The sequence below is a fragment of the Sarcophilus harrisii genome, chromosome 3 (assembly GCF_902635505.1).
Source record: "Sarcophilus harrisii chromosome 3, mSarHar1.11, whole genome shotgun sequence".
NCBI lineage: Eukaryota > Metazoa > Chordata > Mammalia > Dasyuromorphia > Dasyuridae > Sarcophilus > Sarcophilus harrisii.
In genome coordinates this window covers 366352845-366373831 of record NC_045428.1, presented here as the reverse complement: position 1 = coordinate 366373831, position 20987 = coordinate 366352845, and positions in this window count along the sequence as shown.

The following is a 20987-nucleotide window of genomic DNA, read 5'->3' as shown; positions in this document are numbered from 1 at the left end:
AGGAAGGAATGTTAACAAGCATTTATAAAATACTGACTTTGTGTCAGACACTGTCCTAAGTCCTTTACAAATACTATCTTATTTGATCTTCATAATAACCCTAATAGGTAGATACTTTTATGATTTTAATTTTACAGTTGAGGAAATTAAGGCAGGCATATTAAATGATTTACCTAGGGTCTGATGTTGGATTTCCACTCAGGTCTTTATGACTAAAGACCCATCACTGTGTCAACTCACTGCACAACTTAGTTGGCCATCAGACAGGGCGTCATGCTGAAATATAGTTTTTTTTAAGTATTAGACCCTAGATCAAGAACACCCCCATCTAGATTTAAGACTGTATGATTGTTGCATAATAGAAACATACTATGTAGTTATATTCACAATCCATTCCCTTTCTTCATCACTGTCAATCATTTAGCCAATTAGACCTCATTAAGCACCTTTTATATGCCAAGCACAATGCTTAGATTGGGTACATAAAATCTGGCAAAAAATACTCCGTGCTCTCAAGAGTTCACAATCTTGTAGAGGAAAACAACATACAAAAAACTCCATATAAATAAGCTATTTACAGATGATATATGGGTAATTTAAAAGGGAAGATATGGAGATTTAGGATGACTGGGAAAGGCTTCTTTTAAAAGAAGGTGAGATTTTAGCTGAAACTTGAAGGAAGCCAGGGAAGCTAGAAAATGGAGCTAAGGAGGGAGAGTGATCTAGGGGTGGGGGATAGCCAGCAACAATGGAAGTCTAAGTTGGAAAATGGTGTCCTGTTTGAGCAACAACAAGGATGCCAGTAAGGTTTATAAGAAGAATGGGAATGGTGGGAAAGAACCAGGCTATGAAGGCCTTTGGAAACCATAAGATTTTGTCTTTGATTCTGGAGGTAATAGGGAACCACTGAAGTTTTTTGTATAGGGAAATTATATGCTAAGATTTGTTTTAGGAAGACTATTTTGCATCTGAATGGAGGATGGACTAGAGAGTAGTATTTTTGTTACCATCTGAACCTACTTGGAGCTACAATCTCTAGTCATTCTGAAGACACAATGAAAAGAGAAATTATCCACTTATCCTTCCTTAGAAGACAGCCACATCCTGCATTCCCTTTCTTGTAGTTAGATTATGCATTAGTGGCATTCACTATTGAGAAATCAGGAAGAATTAAACTTGCTTAGGCAGACAGTGATTTCTCTGAAAGAAAGCATCCCTTGGCCACCAGTTTTCTAAGCCAAGTTCTTGGTTATGTTTAGATATTTATATAGCTAGAAATATATTGTGATTGTGCTGGAGTTGGTGCAGTTGGTGCACTGGGTCTAGAATCAGGAAGATCTAATTTCAAATCCATTCTCAGACATTTACTAGTTATATGACTCTGGGTCAGTCTCTTAATCCTTATTTGCCTCAGTTCCTCATCTGTAAAATGGAGATATACTGGAGAAGGAAATGGTAAACCGCAGTATTTTTGCCAAGAAAACCCCATGGATAGGTCTATAAAGTCACAAAGAATTAGACATGACAGAAGTACAACATAAGACAAGAAGTTCTTGTACATTAATGAATTCTGACAACTGAGATCTACTTGGAGCTGGAAGAAAGTGATATTAGTGGATGTTTTCAAAATAGGGATGAAGCTCTTCAAGGCTAGTTGGTAGGCACTCTCTGAGGAATCTGCTCATCCAGCTAAATAACCACCTGGAGAGGAGATAGAATTATGTAGGAGAAAATGTACTGGTTTTGGAGTCAAGGGATTGAGGTTCAAATCCAGGATTCAAAGGCATGTTTCAAATCCAAGGTCACTTAAGCAAGATACTTCATTTTTCTGGGCATCAGTACTTTGTCTGGAAAATGAAGAGGTTTGATTATATGGTGTCTAAGATTTATGTTCAGGATCAGGAGAAATAAGAGTGCTGACAGATAGGTAAGAGAGCCTTGAGTCTGTGGAATCTTCTATCTAACTCAATCTTGCTAATGAGTCTAGGTTTAGGACAGTAAAGAGAGTCCTGAAGAAGACAGGAGAGATCTTGAATTAGGAATTAACATGGAACTTAACTTTTTTTATAATTGTATTATAATGTAATAGATTTCCTTTGTGGAACACCTGGAACCAGGAATGTCTGAATTCAAACCTAGCCCCAGATGCTTTACTAGCTGTGTGATTTTTGGTAAATAATTTAATATTATTTCAATTTTTTTCGATTATAAAATGGGGATCCTCATTAGAACCTACCTTTCAGTGGGGTTGTAGAGATCAAATAAGATAATATTTGTAAAATACTTAGCATGGAGCCCGTCACATAGTAGGCACTTATCAAATGTTTGTTCTCTTCCCTTTCCTTCCCTTTACAATCCTATGCATTTGATTTTATTTATTTGAAATCATTATTCTGAAAGGGGGTTCACAGACTTCACTAGATTACCAAAGGGAGTTGGGAACCCCTGGACAAGACTGAAGTAGAATATCCATCAGTTTCAGTTCAATGTACTCATCCCTGCTGCTCTCAATAAGGCCTATATTTTGGGGGTAGCCAGGTGCACCTGCCCTCATAGTTCAAGTTACAAGACCTCCCCCTCCCTCCCCCCTTGCTGAGGACCAAAGCAATCCACCTCCCCAAATCAAACTCATCAGGCAGGGTTGTCATTTTTCCCCCTCTATACCTCAGACTCCACCATAGAAGCAAGAGACTAAACAAAAGCAAATAGATGAGCAGTCACAATGTTCCAAGAAAGAACTGACATGAGATAGAGCTGACTAACATTCACTGCTTCTAATCAAATACACAAGTGGCCTGGAATACAACAATGAGGAGAAGTTCTGGAATGAGGGATAAGAAGAAGGCTTGCAAGAAGAAAGAGAGAATAAATACTTTTAAATTCAGATCCTCTCTTATAGTGAGTAGAAAGACCATAGCTAAAGAGGAAAGTACCATAGTCAGCAGTTCATTTTTTTTCTGGCAAATCCTGCCTATACAAAAGGATGGGGATTGGGGGTAACTAGAATAGCTCTCATTCTTGCCTGATCAGCCCTTTAGGAGAAAGGCAGGCAAGGAAGACAAGGAAGAAAAGGCAGAGTGATGGACAAGAATCAATTGATGCAGGTCCAAAGATTTCTGCATATTGAAATCCACCAACTCAGGAAAAAGAATTTGCAGAGCCATAACTATGGTGGGGCGATCAGGGATTGCTCTGGTGTGCTCAATTTAGAGAGCAGCATATTGTGAGGGTACTTGCAATCCTTCAGTAGCTAGAAAAAAATTGAGCTTGACACCAATTAGGCAAGAATAATTAGTTAAACTGGGAAGCTACCAGATGGTAGGCTGGACTCAGTTATGATTGTTCTCCTCCTCTTCACCCTCCTGAGTAGTAGCCTTGAACTAGTGTCCCGGGATCTTTCCACTTACCCAAGAGGTAGAGTCTTAATTTCCTCATACAATAAAATAGGGTCAATAATTCCTGCAGCATGTACGTCACAGGGTTGCTCATGAAGAAAGCACTTTGTAAATATTAAGATGTGGAGTAAATGTAAGATGTGACCACTGTCCCTACCCTTTTGACTGAGAGTACAAGGAATGCCACTTTCACTGGAAATAGTTTACAGCATTTGTCCCAGAAATAAATTCCTAGTTATAGCTCTGGGAAGTAGGCTACAAAGATAAACAAGGAAATTTTTTAGCCTTTATATGTAAAAGTTACCTTTTTCCTCCTTTCAACAAATGAATTTGAAGAGTCAGAATCACTCCTTCCTTCATCTTCAGTAGAAGGAGGTAGGATAAGCCTTGAGAAAAGAATAATGCTGCCTATAACTAGAGGGACAAATCAGTTGGTCAAAAGTGGGTGGAGAAGGAGAGAAAGGCTTTATTTTATTTTATTTTAACAGTATATTATTTTACAATTACATGTAAAGATGGTTTTTATTCATTTTTGTAAGATTTTGAGTTCCAATTTTTTTCTCTCTTCTCATTCTTTTCTCCCTGTGCTAGTAAGCAATCTGTTGTAGGTTATACATGTAAATTCATTTTTAATTTCCATATTAGTCACATTGGGAAAGAAAAATCAGAACAAAAGGGACAAATCACGAGAATAGAAAAAAGAAAAGAAAAGAAAGAAAAAGGTGAAAACAATGTTCTTTCTCTGGATGTGGATGGCATTTTCCATCTAAATTTTACTGAATTGCATTGAATCACTGAATTTCTGAGAAGAGCCAAGTCTATCATTATTGATCATCACACAATCTTGCTGTTGTTATGCACAATGTTTTCCTGATTCTGTTTATTTTGTTCAGCATGAGTTCATATAAATCCAGGTTTTACTAAAATCATCCTGTTCATTATTATTCTATTACATTCGTATACCATAGCTTATTCAGCCATTCCCCACTTAATGGGTATCCATTCATTGTTCAATTCTTTGCACTATAAAATAGTAGCAACACATATTTTTGCACATGTGGGTCCTTTTCCCTCTTTTATGATCTCTTTGGGATATCCACGCAATAATGGCACTGCTGGATCAAAGTGTATGTGCAGTTTGATAGCCTTTTGGGCATAGTTCCAAACTGCTCTCCAGAATAGCTGGATCACTTCACAACTTCACCAACAATGCATTAGTGTCCCAGTCTTCCCACATGCCCTTCAATATTTATCATTGTCTTTTCCTGTCATCTAACTAATTTGATAGGTGTAAGGTGGTTCCTCAGAGGGTTTTTTTTTAATTCTCATTTCTCTATTAGGTACCAGTTTTTAAAGAAAACATAAGTCTTTCAAATACTCTGAAGCTGACTATAAACAGTATTTAATTCACTGAAATTCAAATTCCCTTTTTATTGAGTACTGTTATAGGGTAGTTCCCAAACTGTATATTAGAATAATAAACCAGAACCAGATAGAAGACAACTTTTCATAATATCAGTGTGGCTTCACAGATCTGTTGTTCCTTAGTGATTTTCCTTATATGACTTTTGTATAACCTCCCTAGGATCATGAGATCAATAATAGATAATACAGACGATAGATCAGCAAGAGCTCTCTCCTTAGTAATCCCTCTTAATAAGTCCTAAGAATGATCTTGGAAGTACTAGTGTCAGAAGTTATCACTATCCCTAAGGTTTTATTTTCATTATTTCCTACCTGCTTTAGTATGTCTCTTTACTCCCTTCCTCTCCATCAGTAAGAAAGAAATGAGGTTTCTGCACATCTATACATCCTTTACACATCTTCAAGGCTCTAAAATACCATCTCCTTCATCACAGAGATGTCCCTGACAGCTCCAGCTGAAAGTAATGTCACTTCACTAGGAATTTCTTTGGTGTTTATTGTCTATAACATTCATTCATCTAGTAATTTTTTTCCCTATCATATTTAAAGAAAATGGCCTCTTTTTTTTTTTAAAAAAAATGGAAATCATATCTGTGTATTTTGGTTTTATAAAACAGTGTGATGGGATCTGGAAGATTGTTTCCTTGGAAGCATCTAAATGATGAGTCATTAAAGAGAATAGAGAAGGTTGGGCAGAGTTGGCATCCTCAGGGTGACCACTCAAACAAGGGATCTTTTAATTATTTCTGTTCTGCAAATAAGTTAAGAGCTGGAGGCAACTCTTAGGCAGGCAACATGAATTTAACGGGTATCTCAGCAATAGACATGGTCTTTGAAATAAGAAGATATAGAAAAAGTGCCTAAACCTATAATTTCTTTGGGACAGGGAACTCCCAAGTGACAACCCTCCCTCCAGTACCAATATAGGTCAGCATCTTCTCTTGAACTTAATAGCTTTAGATTGTTACCCTAGAGATTGTTGTTGTTCAGTCTTGTCTTACCACCTCATGATCGGTTTTCTTTAAAAAGATATTGGTGTGTTTTTTCCATTTCCTCTTTCAGTGCATTAAGGCAAATGGAAATTAAGTTACTTGCCCAAGATTTTATAGCTAGTGAGTATCTGAGGCTAAATTTGAAATCAGCTCTATCATGTCTTCAGGCCCAGTGTCTCTAACCATTGAGCAACCTAGCTACCTCATTGCCTTGAGCATTAAGAGATGAATAACCAACTCAGCAACACACAGCCTGTATTTGTTAGGTGGAATTCGTCAAGTCTTATTGGTTTCAAGGTCAACAAACACTATCAACTATACAATCCATAAAAAATGAGCTTTGTACCAAAAGATGTCCTAACAGAAGGAAGACAGGTTCTAAGAAAGATGAGATCTACCATCAAAGTCCTGTAATACATAATAAATGTTCTTTTTTCTTTTTTAAACTCTTTTCTTTTAGTTGGGATTTTTTTTTTTTTGAGAAGCAATTAGTGTGACTTGCCAGGCTTATACAGCTAGTAAATATTAAGTGAATGAGGTCAGATTTGGATTCAGGTCCTGACTCTAGGGCTAATGTTCTATCCACTGTACCATCTAGTGGCTCCTTGTAATAAATGTTTAATAAATGATTATTCCTCCCTTCCTCCTTTTTTCTTTCTTCCTTGCTTCCTTCCTCCCTTTCTTCCTTCCTCCTTCTCTCTCTCCCTCCCTTCCTTCCTTCCATAGTCTTATTAGACTTCTTACTATTGATTTCCATCATATATCATATATGCTTTCACTTTTTTTGTTTCATTTCCTTCCTCCTTGATACTAGATTGAATCATCACAATTTTGGGTTCCAGGAGCAGGCTAGTGTCCTATTTGTACTTGCTATCATCTTTAAAATCTTGGCTCCTCAATATCACTTTTTTCACATTAAATGTAGTCTTTGGCTTCCAATTTATATGCAAGCCAAGTCCTACACAGCCAGCAAGCTTGTGGCATGGAAGAGGAGTGGGATGGCACAAACATAGCTCAGGCCCTCTATGTACTTACACTTTTGTGTGAGTATATTAGTCTTTATAGACACTAAGAGGATCTCAATAGTCTTATTCCTTCTTTGATTCCTCTTTGCTCTCTGCTTCTCTGTCTCTGTCTTTCTCTTTACTTCACAATCATTTAGGCTAATTTTCCACTACTACAAAAACCATCAGGACACCAAGCTTCTAATGCATCATCATAAATGCAGATCCTTTCACTCCATCTTTTTTTCCTCTCCTAAAAATTGACTCACTCCTCCTATTTCCCAGTGTTGCCTTCTCTTTCCTCTTATTCATCAGTCTGCACACGAAATTTCCTTCTACACACCTAGGGGCTAGTTTCTCTCACCACACTTTTAAAGCAGAATTGAAGGCACTTCCTGGTGCTCAGTAAATAAACCTGCAGCATTACTGGCAGCTGCAAGCACTTGTGTGCTCCTAAAGCCTCAGCTACATAGTTGTTCCTTAATGACTCAGAGGGCCAGAATGGATGCGAGAAAAAAAGTGCAACCTTTTGGGGGATTTAAGAGGATGACTCTAACAAGCATTTATGAAGCTTTATTAATTTTATAAAAAGTACTATTATATATGTCATTCTTTTTTTTTCTACCTGGGAAAGACTAAGAATTTAGACTTATCTCTCCTTTGCCCCCCTCTTTTAGATTAGACTTAGGATCTAAAAAAATATCAACATATTAGTGTTAAAGCTTTAGATTGTTACCCTAGAGATTGTTGTTGTTCATTCTTGTCTTATCACTTCATGATCAGTTTTCGTTAAAAAGATACTGGTGTGTTTTTCCATTTCTTCTTCCAGTGCATTAAGGCAAATGGAAATTAAGCAACTTGCCCAAGATCTTATAGCAAATGAGTATCTTCTGTATAAGTATCACTAATTATGATTCAAAGGATAGAATGAATAGATATCTCTAGAGTATTATCTCACTACTTTTTTTCTAGGGGAAATTGATTCTTGCCAGGAGGGAAAGTTGGAGTTTTGGTGCTACAAGGCTAGCTACTCTGTTCTCCTTACAGAGAGGGTAGTGAGCTAGAATTATATGCATCCACCACCCTAAAAATTGCTAGTTTACGGCAAGGGTGATAAACATTTTTTTTTCCTGCCAAGAGCTATTTGGATATTTATATCATTGTTAGGCTATACAAAATTATCAGTTTATAGAACTCAAACAATGGGAGGTTGTTGTACTTTGAATTTTCAGTTCATCATCACCTGTGGTTGTCTTAGCAAATGATTTCATGGGCCTTATATGGCCTGTGTGCCAGAGGTTCCTTACTCCAGAATCATGGACATGGCTCATACATCAAAAGTATGTCTTCTATCCCAGGAAAATGATGTCTGAATCTCTGCTAATTGTCATAATCTATTTCTGCTTTTCCTTGGAAAGTCCCCATGCTGACCTGCAGCCCACATTACTTCCTCCTGAATCTTAACTCTAAATGCTATCTGGTTCCTCCCATCATTCCCTCTGAGCAAAAATCTGAGGGCAAGGTTGTTATATAATGATCCCCCAGGGCAGTCCTGTTTCATGTAAGAGGAAGAAGATGGTTTGAAAGATCAAAATGTGCAACATTTTGTGGTACTATTTAAGAGTTATTTTCCATTTACCATAGTTTTGAACTGTCCTAACAGCTTCCTCAAGGTCTATAGAATTTGGCATATTTGTTCAGATCTTGGACTCACCATTCTATTGGAGCTGTCTTTTCCAAGAAGGATATAGTTATAGAAAATGTCTCCTGTTTTCAGTCAGATCTTGCCTAAAGATCCCCAAACATCCAATGTAACTACTCTTGACTAGTTTGTTTTATGATCTCTTCTCAGTTGTCTGTTCTCATGGAGAGAGGCAGTGCATAAATATAAGAGAAAACTAGAGTTCCAAGGTCTAGGCTCAGATTTGCTTGGAAAACAAGTGTGATATATATGAGAAGCTGTCCTAGCTGGGGGTTTCTGAAAAGAAAGGAACTCTTCATTTTCCCTCTACAGGAAGTCCAGAGAGATTTTTCCAGTCTCAAAGTGTATTACTTCATCTATCACATACAATCCAGCCAAACTGATCTTCTCTATTTTCCTCACACACAACTCTCCATCCCCTGTCTCCTTGTTTTTGCTCCAGTTGTCTCACATTTTTGCAATACATCCTTTTCTCATCTTCATCTCATAGCATTCTGTTCCTTTAAAATATAATTCAAGCACAGTCTTTTATAGGAAGTCTTTACTAAATCTTCCAACTGCCAGTTCCTCCTCTCTCAAACTACCTTATATTCAACTACTTTCTGTATATACACATTTGATTTCCTTAAACATCTATTTATGCTATTAAAATAATTCCTTGTTTTCTTCCATTGTAATGTAAATTACTAATAAATTGGGATTACTTCATTCTTTATATTTGTATTTCCACTGTCTAGCCCAGTGCCTGGCACATAGTAAGTGTATAATAAATACTTAATTGATTAAAAAGAAGAGACAGAGTATCCAAGAGTGGGCTCATCTTTTAAAATCTTCTAAGTGGGAATCTAGAGAAAGGAATGTCAAACCATTCCAGTATCTTTGCCAATAAAACCCCAAATGAAATCACAAAGAGTTGGGCACAACTGAAAAACAATCAAACAACAACAAAAATGGGCAGCTCTTACTGCTTAGGAACCGATTCTCTTTGGCACAGCTCCACTCCTCCCTCACCCTACCCCCATCAATAAAAGGATTGCTTGATCATTCCAAAGCAGAATTCCTTCAATTCTGTAAATGGTACCATTTATGTCACTAGAAGTGACCAAGGGAGCTCAGCTCAATTTAGTTTAAGGTCCTGCAGATCCCTCCTCTTGTATGTCCCGTGATTTGTGCTCCAAAGTATTTTGTAATTCTGCTTAAAGACAGGCATTCTGAGATTGAGAATTGAGAGATTCTGTGTCTCTTACAACATCTCAAGAACTGTGTCCAGTTCTGTGCACCAAATTTTAGGAAGGACAATAATGAGCTGGAGAGCAACTAGAAAGAGGTGCCCAGAATCATGAAGGCTCTTAACTATGTCATACAAGGATTAGGTTGAATTAGCTGAGAAAGGAGAAGACTTGGTATCAGAAAAATAATTTGACTCTTCGTATATTTAAAATTTATATAAAAGAGGGTTTTTGTTTTGTTTTGTTTTTTAAGATACAGAGGACAGGATAAGGATTAGTGAATAGAAATTCCATATGGACATATTTCATATCAATAGAAGGCAAAACTTCTAATAATTGGAGCCATCCCAAGAGGGGATACTGCCTTGACAGTTAACAAGTTCTTTATTATTTTCCATATTTAAGCAAAGCTTAAAGCAGCAGTCAGAAATATTGTAAAGAGGAACCCTATTCAGGCATGGGTGTGCTTAATACACCATTGAGATCCCATGATTTTTAATGAATATGTATCATTTACCTAGTGCTTTCAGGTTTGTAGAGCACTTTACATACATTAACTCAGTAGTTCTTTACAACAGTCTGTGAGGTAGCTACATTTTTATTCCCATTTTCCAAAAGAAAAAACTAAGGCTGAGAGAGTCTAGTATCATAACGATAGTTAACATCGATAAAGCATTTACTATGTTCCAGGCACTATGTCAAGCACTTCACAATTATGATCTCATTTGATTCTCACAACAACCCGGGAGGGGGCGGGAGGGGGGTAAGTATAATCCCTCTTTAGCTGAGAAAATTGGGGCAAACAGGGGTTAAATTGCTTGCCCAGGTTCCTACAATTAATAAATACTTGAGAGGTGAATCTGAACTCAGGTCTTCTGACTCCAAGCCAAACATTCTATTCCTGGCACCATCTAGCTGCTCAATAAGTAACACCAAATTTCAAAACAAAAACATAAACAAAAAGATAATAACTAGAAGTTTGCATAGAGATAAAACAATGCAATGTGATGATGCAGGTGTTAGAATACTGGGGCAGAATGAGAAAGAACCAAGTTCAAATATGATTCACTTACTAGATACTGAGACATTTACTAGCTGAGTGACCCTAAGTAAATGACTTAACTTCTTTTTGCCTCAGTTTCCTCATCTGTAAAATGGGGATAACAGTAACACCTATCTCCCAGAGTTGTTGTAAGTTCAAATAAAATAATTATTGTAAAGTGTTTACCAGTGGCTAATACATAGGAAGCATCATATAAATATTAACTATTACTATTAAATAATCTTTATTTTTAAAAGGGTTTGAGCTTTATTTGCCTTGGGCTACTAGTCAAGAACAACAGGTGATCTTTCCCATGTATTTTGTTTCCCTGTAATTATTCACTTTTTTTTTCAGGAAGAAAGTCTAATAAATCTTTTGTCTGTTACAACTACAGAGATTAAATTTTCACTGTACTAATATATTATATTGCTCAAGGAAGATAATTATGTGATGAAATTAAGACATTCTGCAATTATATATTGTAATATCATTAATTTCCAGATGCACACAAATTATAGCTACTTCAAGTAGAACTGTAATTTTCTTTGTTTCCCTCACAAAAGGAGGTAATAACATTCTTTCAACTGCAATCATTTCAGACACATTTCCTAAAGTGGTATCTTATTCTTTCAAAGCAATAATTGATACATTGTCCCGAGTTTAAGGTTTTGCTTTTGTCTTTATATTGTTTATTGTCTTTTAGATTGAAAAGGGATTTGTGTGTGTGTGTGTGTGTATGTATATTTGTATGTTTGAAAGAAGCAACACACATTTTCATAATCTATGACTGTCCTCATAGACTTAGCTGAGAGATAATAAAAGAGTATGGATGGATAGTATGACTAAATGAATTATTCTGCAGATAACTTCTCCAGGATTGTGCCAATGCAAAAACTTTAGCACAAGGCAGAGACCCAGCTAAAGACAAACCAATAATAATAACAATAAGAAAACGTAAAATGAATAAAATAATTATAATAACTGATGTTTGTGCAGACTTTTAAATGTTTGCCAAGTTTTCTCCATACATACATTCCAATTATCCTGTGTAGGTAATACAAATAGTATTAAGTCCATTACACAGAGAAAACTAGTCAATGAAGATGTGACTTGTTAAAGGTGCTATAAGTAATTTGAATATATTTTCCCTCTGACTATATACGATTCCAGTGCTCTTCCAAAACCCATTACTATTTGAGGTCTGAGGAGAAGGAATTGTTACTGTATGGAATAAACTGGGAAGGCTTCATGGAAGAAATGATATTTTATTTTGGTATTTATTTTATTTTTTCTATGGGTAGAGACTGAGGAAAGAGACAGAGAGAAGGAATTCCAAGGGAAAGAATATTAGCAAAAGAGACAGATAAATGCAGAATGTATATGCAGGACAGTGAATAGTTGGCTTTGGCTGGAGAGAACCATGGGACTGTAGAATCTGAGCTGAAAAAGAACTGCAAAGGTAATCTAGTGCAATTTCCCCCTTTTATTATAAAAGAAAATGGGGTCTAGAAAAAGGAGATAATCCAAGGTCATGCAGATAGTAAATGGCAAAGCCACAGCTTGAATTCATTATCCTTGGAGAAGACTTTGGATTAGTACTTTCCACTACATCAGTAAAAATGAAAAAGAAGAGAGGTGAAACAATACTTGAAAGGAACCAGATTGTCGAGGATATTGAATGTGAAGGGCAGGTAGGTGGTTCAGTGGATAGAGAGCTGGCCCTAGACTCAGGAAAATTCATCTTTGTGAGTTCAATTTAATCTCATACACTTGCCAGCTGTGTGACTCTAGGCAAGTCACTTAACCCTGTTTACCTCAGTTTCCTCATCTGTAAAATAAACTGGAGAAATAAATGGCAAATCCCTCCATTATCTTTGCCAAAAAATTGATTGTGTTTCAAAAGAACAACAGTAACAATGAAAACAACAGATTTTGAGAAGGAGCTACATGATCAGAATTTTGCACAAGAAAGATCAATTTCTAATTAATCTTTTAAAGCTATTCCTTTCTTTATCAGAGCCTTTGCTGGTATCATGAAGACCAATTATTCAACAAAAATTTAGTGTGTCTTCTTACATTATATTCAGTGTTGAGGCATGAAAAGGAATTTAAAATAGTTTTGTCATCCAGGAAATATGACACATAATAGTTAATAGGACTTGTAATCAGAAGGAACCTTAGATCAGAAGACAGAGGTTTGTTTATCATCTGACAAAGTCATACTCTAATAGCTAGAATATCCCAGCATGGTATAGAGTAGTGTAGAGCACTGTATTTGGAGATAGAATGATTTGAGTTCAAATACTGCCACAGATAATTAATAGTTGAATGACAACTGAGCAAGCTACTTAACTTCTCAGTTTCCTCATCTGTGAAATGAGAGTATGGGACTTGAGGAACTATAAATAAAGTCCCTTCTAATTCTAAAGCAATAATCCTAGAGTTTTATAATCTTAAAGATAATCAACTCTAACATCCCCTTCCTTTTACAAATAAGTAGGTTGAGGATTAAAGAAAGTAAAATGACCATAAACAAATTGATAATAAATAGCAAATCTACATCGTCTAACTCTAAGTAGATGAAATGTTAAATAGCAATATCACAGAACAAAAACCAATACAAAGTTGTTAGAAGACTGTATTTAATTACCAAATAATGTACCATTAATAAATGCTACAATCAATTAGAATGTAAGCTGCTGCTGCTTCTCTTTTTGGGGGGAAGGGGGATTCTTTATACTAGCACAGTCCATGGCACAGAATAGGTGCTTAGTAAATGATTGTCATTTTTGTTGTTCAGTCATTTCAGTTCTGTCTGACTCTTTATGACATTTGGAGTTTTCATAGCAAAGATACTGGAGTGAATTGCCATTTCCTTCCGTGATTTATTTTACAGATGAGGAAACTGAGAAAGACAGGGTTAAGTGACATAGCCAATAAATGTCTGAAGACTGATTTGAACTCAGGTCTTTCTGGCTCACCTTGGCACTTTATCCAATATACCATCATTGAATGATTTATTGACTCAAAGGAGAAAGTGATAGTTGTGACGAAGGCATTTGGGAAAGCTCTTAGCACTTAAACAAGGTGAAAGTAATAGAAATTAATTTGGCCACATTTGTTGTCATTTCTAAGCTATGGATATATAGCTTATATGTATAAATCATATGCATATATTATATATATATATATAACTAGATAGAAGGATACATAGTTAATAATAATAATCTCTCATTTTAAGGTTTATCAAATACTTTCCTTATAGTTACCTTGAGGGAAGAGTAGATTGTATAAAAGTTATTTATCACCCCCATTTTACAGATAAGGAAACTGAAGTTCTGTGTGATTGACTTGCCCATGACCATACAGTTCAGATAGTATGTAATCAAAGATCTCCTAAATCCTAGTACTAGATTTTGTCCAGTTATGGCAAAACTAATTCTCTAAGAACCTTTGGTTAAAGCAAAAATATTCCTGTCTAAAGAATTACTTTGATGGAAATTCTTAAACACACACACACACACACACACACACACACACACACACACAAAAAGTGAAGCATTTCCTTCCAGTTCTCAAAACAATTTAAATTAGGTTGCTTAGTAACATTCATTCTTAGATTCATATATCTTAACAAAACAAAACAAAACAAAATGCTTTTGTAAGAAGCTGTGTTTTTTTAGGCCAAGGTTTGTTACCTCCTGCAGTACCATATGTCTTTCTTCTCTCCTTCAGGCTAACTTCCCACTGGTCTTCAGGGGAATCTGTACATAGAAAAGAAACACATAGGATGCAGAAGAGGACCTAAGGTCAGGCAAGTGGGGTGAAAGATTTCAGTCTTACACTGACATCAAAAGAGTCCTTTGAAATGGCAGATGTTGGTTCTTACATTAGTCATTTGCCTTCTTGGAGGTAAGGTCACAAGATAACATACACAAAGCCTCATCTCTGCAGACCAGTCATAACTGGAGTCCCCATCATAGTTGCTGAGAACTTTCCTGGGAGAGGAGCAAAAAGTAGACAGATGAGAATCCTTGATTAGTCAGCTTATGTTTTAAAACTCAGAATGCCAAAAACCACATAGGGAATAGTGAACCCATCTGTTGGACGGGATGTTCTTTCTCCTTAATAGAACCCATGGTAACCTTATCATCTAAACAGTCTTTTCAATAACAATGATATTAATATTATCATCATCATTATTACCAAAAACAATGATGCTTGCTCAGATGGTGTTCTTAATTTCTTATTGGTCAGGTACTGGGGACTGCCTTGCCATACTGAACTATTATAATGGTGCTCATCAAAACAAAATTTTAACTGCACCAATTTTTCAGTGTCCCAAAGGTGAAAAATGCCTCTCATTGTACTGTATCTCTCTCCTTCATGATGCACTGCTGATACAGAATTCTAAGGAGAAAGCATCCCAACCCAGCCCCACTCTAAATCATATAACACAAAAAGTCAAGTAGGGAATATTATGTTGGAATAATTAGCAGAAAAATGTAATAGAGAAGTGACAGCAGGAAACCCCTACCGTATCTTGATTATTGCAATATTAAAAGCACCTTTAGGAACATAATACTTTATAGCAGCTCCCAAAGCTCCTCCCCATCCCTTCCTTCCTCCTGAATTTCTTGGCTACAGTTATTTTCTCAATGGTAAAGGAGATCAAAGAAAATTCCACTTTAACTTCTAGGATTTTCAGCAGGGTTTTTTTTAAGGGGTAGATGAACCCAATCGAGTTTGGATTTCTACAGTTAAATAATATTCAAGAGATTTTAATTTCTTTCTCTTATTTGCTTGAGTTGGCCTGACATGCAACCTGACTGCTTAGTATGAAAGAGCATTGTGAGCTCTGACCTTCTCTTTCAACATACAGATTTAGGAGAATAGCAGGCAAGCCTCAAAGACTTGATTGCTTTGACAGATAATTTTACCTGCATATGGATTAGAGCGAAGGCACTGAAAGGTTTTGGTGTCTTGACTTGAATTCATCCAAATGCCTAAATTCACAAAATGGGGATGAGAGTGTTTGAGGAGCGGATATATATGGATAATAGTAGAATTGTGTTCTCTGGACAAGTAAGGTTTTCTTATTCTGATGATGGCCAACTGTAATGTCAAGGAGTAGGATATAGATTTTTTTATAATTTATAATTAAAGTTTAGGCTATTGGATTTCAAGAAAAAAAAAAGCTCCAAAGACAAAATATGTCACCTGATGAAGGAGCACAAAGATCTTCATTTCCAGAATCTATGTGTATATGTGTGTATACATATTATATAGAGAGACATAGATATTATATATGTGTGTGTGTGTGTGTGTGTGTGTGTGTGTGTGTGTGTGGTATATGTATATATAGATATATTTAGATGTAAACCAAGGGGACAATTTCTCAAAATTAAAAAAATATATAGCTTAGCACCTCATTTTAAAATTTGTAAATTCTTCTAGGAAGAGTGCCAAGCACTGGGCAGACCAGGAGAGTGGAACCTAGGGAATATTGTTTTATTGTATTATCTGTTGTGGGCAACAGATAACAACAATTCAATCCCTCAGTAGATTTGGAATCATATCAACATGAGGATTCCTAGGATCATAGCTTCAGAACCAACCTTAGGGAACAAAGAAGTCATGCAATCCAATCCCTATATTTTATGACTAAAGAAACTGAGAATCAGAAAATGAAATTGATTTGGTCAGGAAGTGTCAGAGCTGAAATTCAGACCAGTAAATGAATTCAGTAAATCCAGCCCTCTTTTCATTAGCTCATGCTATTTTCTCCATGGGTATAAACTGCAATTCATCCACATCTCATGAGACTCTCTTCTACTGTTTGCCATGAATCTACCCAACAAAGTAGAAGCCTTTTCTTTTTTTTTTTTTTCTTTTTTACATACCAACTAGTAAAACATATGAGCTATTTTCTTTCTACCTCACTATGACCTACCCACCTCCTTTTCTAATTATATTTACATCTTCTTTTCTGATTGTATCCTTAAACTACTTGTTATATGGAGGTCATCACTGGAAATATACTTTAACCTACTAATGTCCAGCTAAGAAAAGATTCTATAATCTCTAATAGCTTTTCTAGCTTTGTTTATGAGTCTATGAATCAGTGGTGTGCAACTGAATTTTTTCGTTCTCAGACTGTAAGTGGTACTGGGAACTGTTCATTGAAATTTGGCTTGCTATAATATACTTATGTACATATGTGTATATTTTCTTTTCTCTGAATAGATTTCCTTCTGATACACTATTGTTCATGTATTTGAAAGTAGAGAGTTGATGTCAACTTACTGGGCTTTCCTGTAATTTTCCCCAGGGTTTCTGAATGGGAATTCAAGCCAGTTAAAATGTGCCAGTTATACCATGGTCATCTCAGACACAACAGTTACACATATAACTAAGAAACAGCCTTCTTTGTCTTGTGCCCCTGCTATTGGGACCAATCAGGTTCACTTTTTCACTCCATTGTGTGTTCTAAGAATAAAAGTTGAATCTTCTACAAAAAAAAAAAAAGTGATACCCAGGAAAGCTTGCTTAAGATAATTTGTCTAACTAACTCCTACCTGGAAAAAGAATAGTAGGTTCAAGGCTAACTTTGGAAGGGAAAACTTGCCCAATTATGGCCAAAAATGTATTCACTAGCAATCCAGAATCCTTGCATCAGCTGTTATTCATCTTTGTTAGGGAGAGTGATTATTAAATCTTCAATGTGAGCATTTTACTACAAATCATAGTTTGATTTATTGTTTTATTTTAGACTTAGATATATAAAGAATGTTAATAATGCAGATCAACTAAAAAGTGTGTCATTTCTTAAACAAAAAAGGGGGGAGATTTGTCAAACGTTTATTAGCCCATCCCTGATCCTGGGCCTCTATGGAAGCTGTGTTCAATTCTCCTGCCAATGTTTTTATTTCTATTTGGTTCTTTTCAGTTACCACCTATTTGAAATTTTTTTCTAATTCTGGGCCCAGAGACAAGCCACTGTTCCCTCCTTTCCCATTGCTCACCTCACTCAAGTCGCAGAAATGTGTTGATTTAGCTAAATTCTGCCTAAAGTTTCTCTCTCTATCCTTGCCAACTAATTTTGGCATTTGGAATGTAAGCTACACTTTTTGTCATTTGCTGTGTTTGATGGGGGTGAGAGGATATTTGGACTTGTGTTTTCATCCATAAAGTGAATTTTCAGGGTGGAAACTCATTCTGCTCAGCAAATTTTTTGAGAATTATAGCCTCAGAAAAGTGCCTAGGGTATGGCATATGTAAGAGATGGTATAAAAGTAAAACCAATGAGCTTTGGCAACAAGTTGGTTATAGGGAAAATGGTAAAAGAAAATGAGCATTCTGGGATGATACCTAGATTTGGGAGCCCAGGGAATAAGAAGGATGGTGATACCTCAAGTAATAATAGAGAAATTAGGAAGAAGGGATGGGGGAAGGGTAATGAGTCCAGTTTTAGACACACTGAGTTTAAAATGAATATGGGACATCTCGTTTGAAACATCCTGCTTGAAGTAAAAAGTGTAAGAATAGACATCAAATGAGAGGTTGTGGATGGACAAATAGATTTGAGAGTCATCAGCACAAAGATAATAAAATCTATGGGAGCTGATCATAACACCAAATGAAACATAAGAGAGTAAGAAGTGAAAAGGGCTCAGAGCAGACTCCTGTTGGATAACCAAAGTTATGTGTTGTGCCCGAGATGAAGTTCTGCAGCAAAAGATGTTGAGAAGTCAGTTCGGAAGAGAACCAGGAGAAAGTAGTGTCATGAAAACATAAAGAGAAAATAACATGAAAGAGAAGAGGATGAATGTGTGTCAAAAGGCCACAGAGAAGTTAATAAAGGCAAGGATTTAGAGAAGACCATTAGATTTGAGAATTTAAGAAACTGTTAGTAACTTTGGAGAAAGCAATTTCCAGTGAATAATTAAGTCAGAAACTAGACTGTTAAGCCAAGACAAGAGACAAAGGAAAGAAAGAAGAGACACATATTTTAGAAGGCCTTCTCAAGGAAATTAGCCACAAAAGGAAGAGGAAATTTGGGAAAAGAGTTAAGAGGGATGGGGGGTAATCAAGTGAGGTTTTTTGAAGATGATATATATATATATATATATATATATATATATATATATATATATATATATATATATATATGTTTGTGGGAAGTAGGATAGCAGCTAGTAGACAAAGAGAGGCTGAAGACTAGTGAAAGAGTAGGGTTATTGAAAAGGGGACTGTGCTGGTAATCAATAGTCAATTAATGTAGAGACTGACTTGTTTGGGAAGAAGCTGACACCCACTTAGCTGACTTTTACCTGTACCTAAGTGCTATCATGGACAGCTCCTCAGGTAGCACATGTGATTTCCATGAGGATAATAAGGATTGGAAAGAGTACTGGGTGATTCAGATTCTAAGGAGAAACTAGGTGATATAGAGGAGAAAATGCCGGACTTGGAGTTAGGTAGATTTGAGTGTTCAAATTATGCCTCAGATGCTTTACCTGTGTGACTCTGGCTAAGTCACTTAATATCTCTGTGGGTCACACCTCTCATTTGTAAAAATGAAGGTGTTGAACTCAATGACATCTAATATCCTTTCCAGATCTAAATCTATGAACTTATGAATTAACTAGATGTATAATTTTGTATATATTGTTTAATCTCTGGACCTCAATTCTCTCATGTAGTGTGAGAAGATTGAATTGGTTCTAGTATTAACAGTCTATGATAACAGAAAGAGAAACAATTCATATTAGCGTGAGAAAAAATAACTTCTGTTAATGGTATTTCTTTTATACTTTGATTGATCAAAGTTCTCATCAATGGGCCTACTCCTCTCACTGGTACAAATTATGGCCCATTTATGTCTAAACTTCCATCTAGGATCTATCCAACACTCACAAAGTCTTCAGTGGTAAAATAAAGACACATTGTGGGTGAACTAAATTAGTTTAGGGTTCATCAATTACATGATTTAGAAAACATCTTAATTGGACTGGGGAGGTTGGCATCTAGTCAATTAAATAGTATTTATTAAGCATGTATTATGAGTCAGAATCAATGGATAGCATTTCTAGTGCTTCTTAGTTTTAAAAAATGATAAATTTGGCATTCCATGATTTTATTCTATGGTTATTTTTGAAGGATTGCCATGTTCCCCACAATGCATTATGGTTAGAGCAATACACTTATACTGAATTGTGTAACTCATAGGATCCTAGATATAGAACGAGAAAGGACCTTGGGACTAATCCAGGCTCCTCATTTTTTCAGGTGAGGAAACTGAGATTCAGAAAGGATAGTGACTAGTGCCTAATCACACAGATATTAAGTGTCAAAAGTCAAATTTGACCCCATGTTCTCTGATCTAAAGTCAATGTTTATTCCACTATACAGCTGAGCTGTATGTGGATGGCTAGTGGGAAAAAAGATCTAAGTCTAAATAGTATGAAAATAGTACTAGAGGAAGTTATAGATGAATAGAGAGATAGCAGAAATGGAGGCAATGTTTAGATAAAGCTGAAGATGCATGTGCTACGAGAGATAAAATGTAGGCAGTGGTAATGAAGAGGAAGATTACCAAATGTATTGGGGGAGGAATAGTGAGCCACAGAATAGAATTTTTGTATTGAATAGACTGTGAACTCCAGATAGCTTTCTGGAGACTATTGACATCTGCTAGATTGGGTACTCCAGACAAATGAGAGCAGAGATTCCAGTACCTGCTAAAGGCATACCCCAGACAGCCACATGAGACAAGACAAGAAATGCCCCACTAGGAGACTGCTGTCAAAGATGATCTGTGATACCTGTGCTGAGTTGAATGATTGTGTCTGCTTCCTGCTAGCAAGAGATTGAAGACTCAATAGGCAATTCAATAAGGAGTGGATTAGTGCTGCTGGAAGACATTTAAATGGTCAGCCCAATGATATGAATGCCAGGAATACCTGAAAATTATTTGAATTCCTTATTTCTCTTGCATTCCATTTTAAATAATGTTTTTTAAAATTACCATCATGTCATGTGGGTAATTGATTGGTTGAGATTCAGAGTGCAAAATGGGTATTGTGAATAAAAGATATTGATTGCATAAAGAAGCAACCTCCACTAGAAAAGGGTTAAGAAAGCTCTATTCCCCCCAAGTATTACCAAAATCCAATTCACAAATTTCAAGTTGATT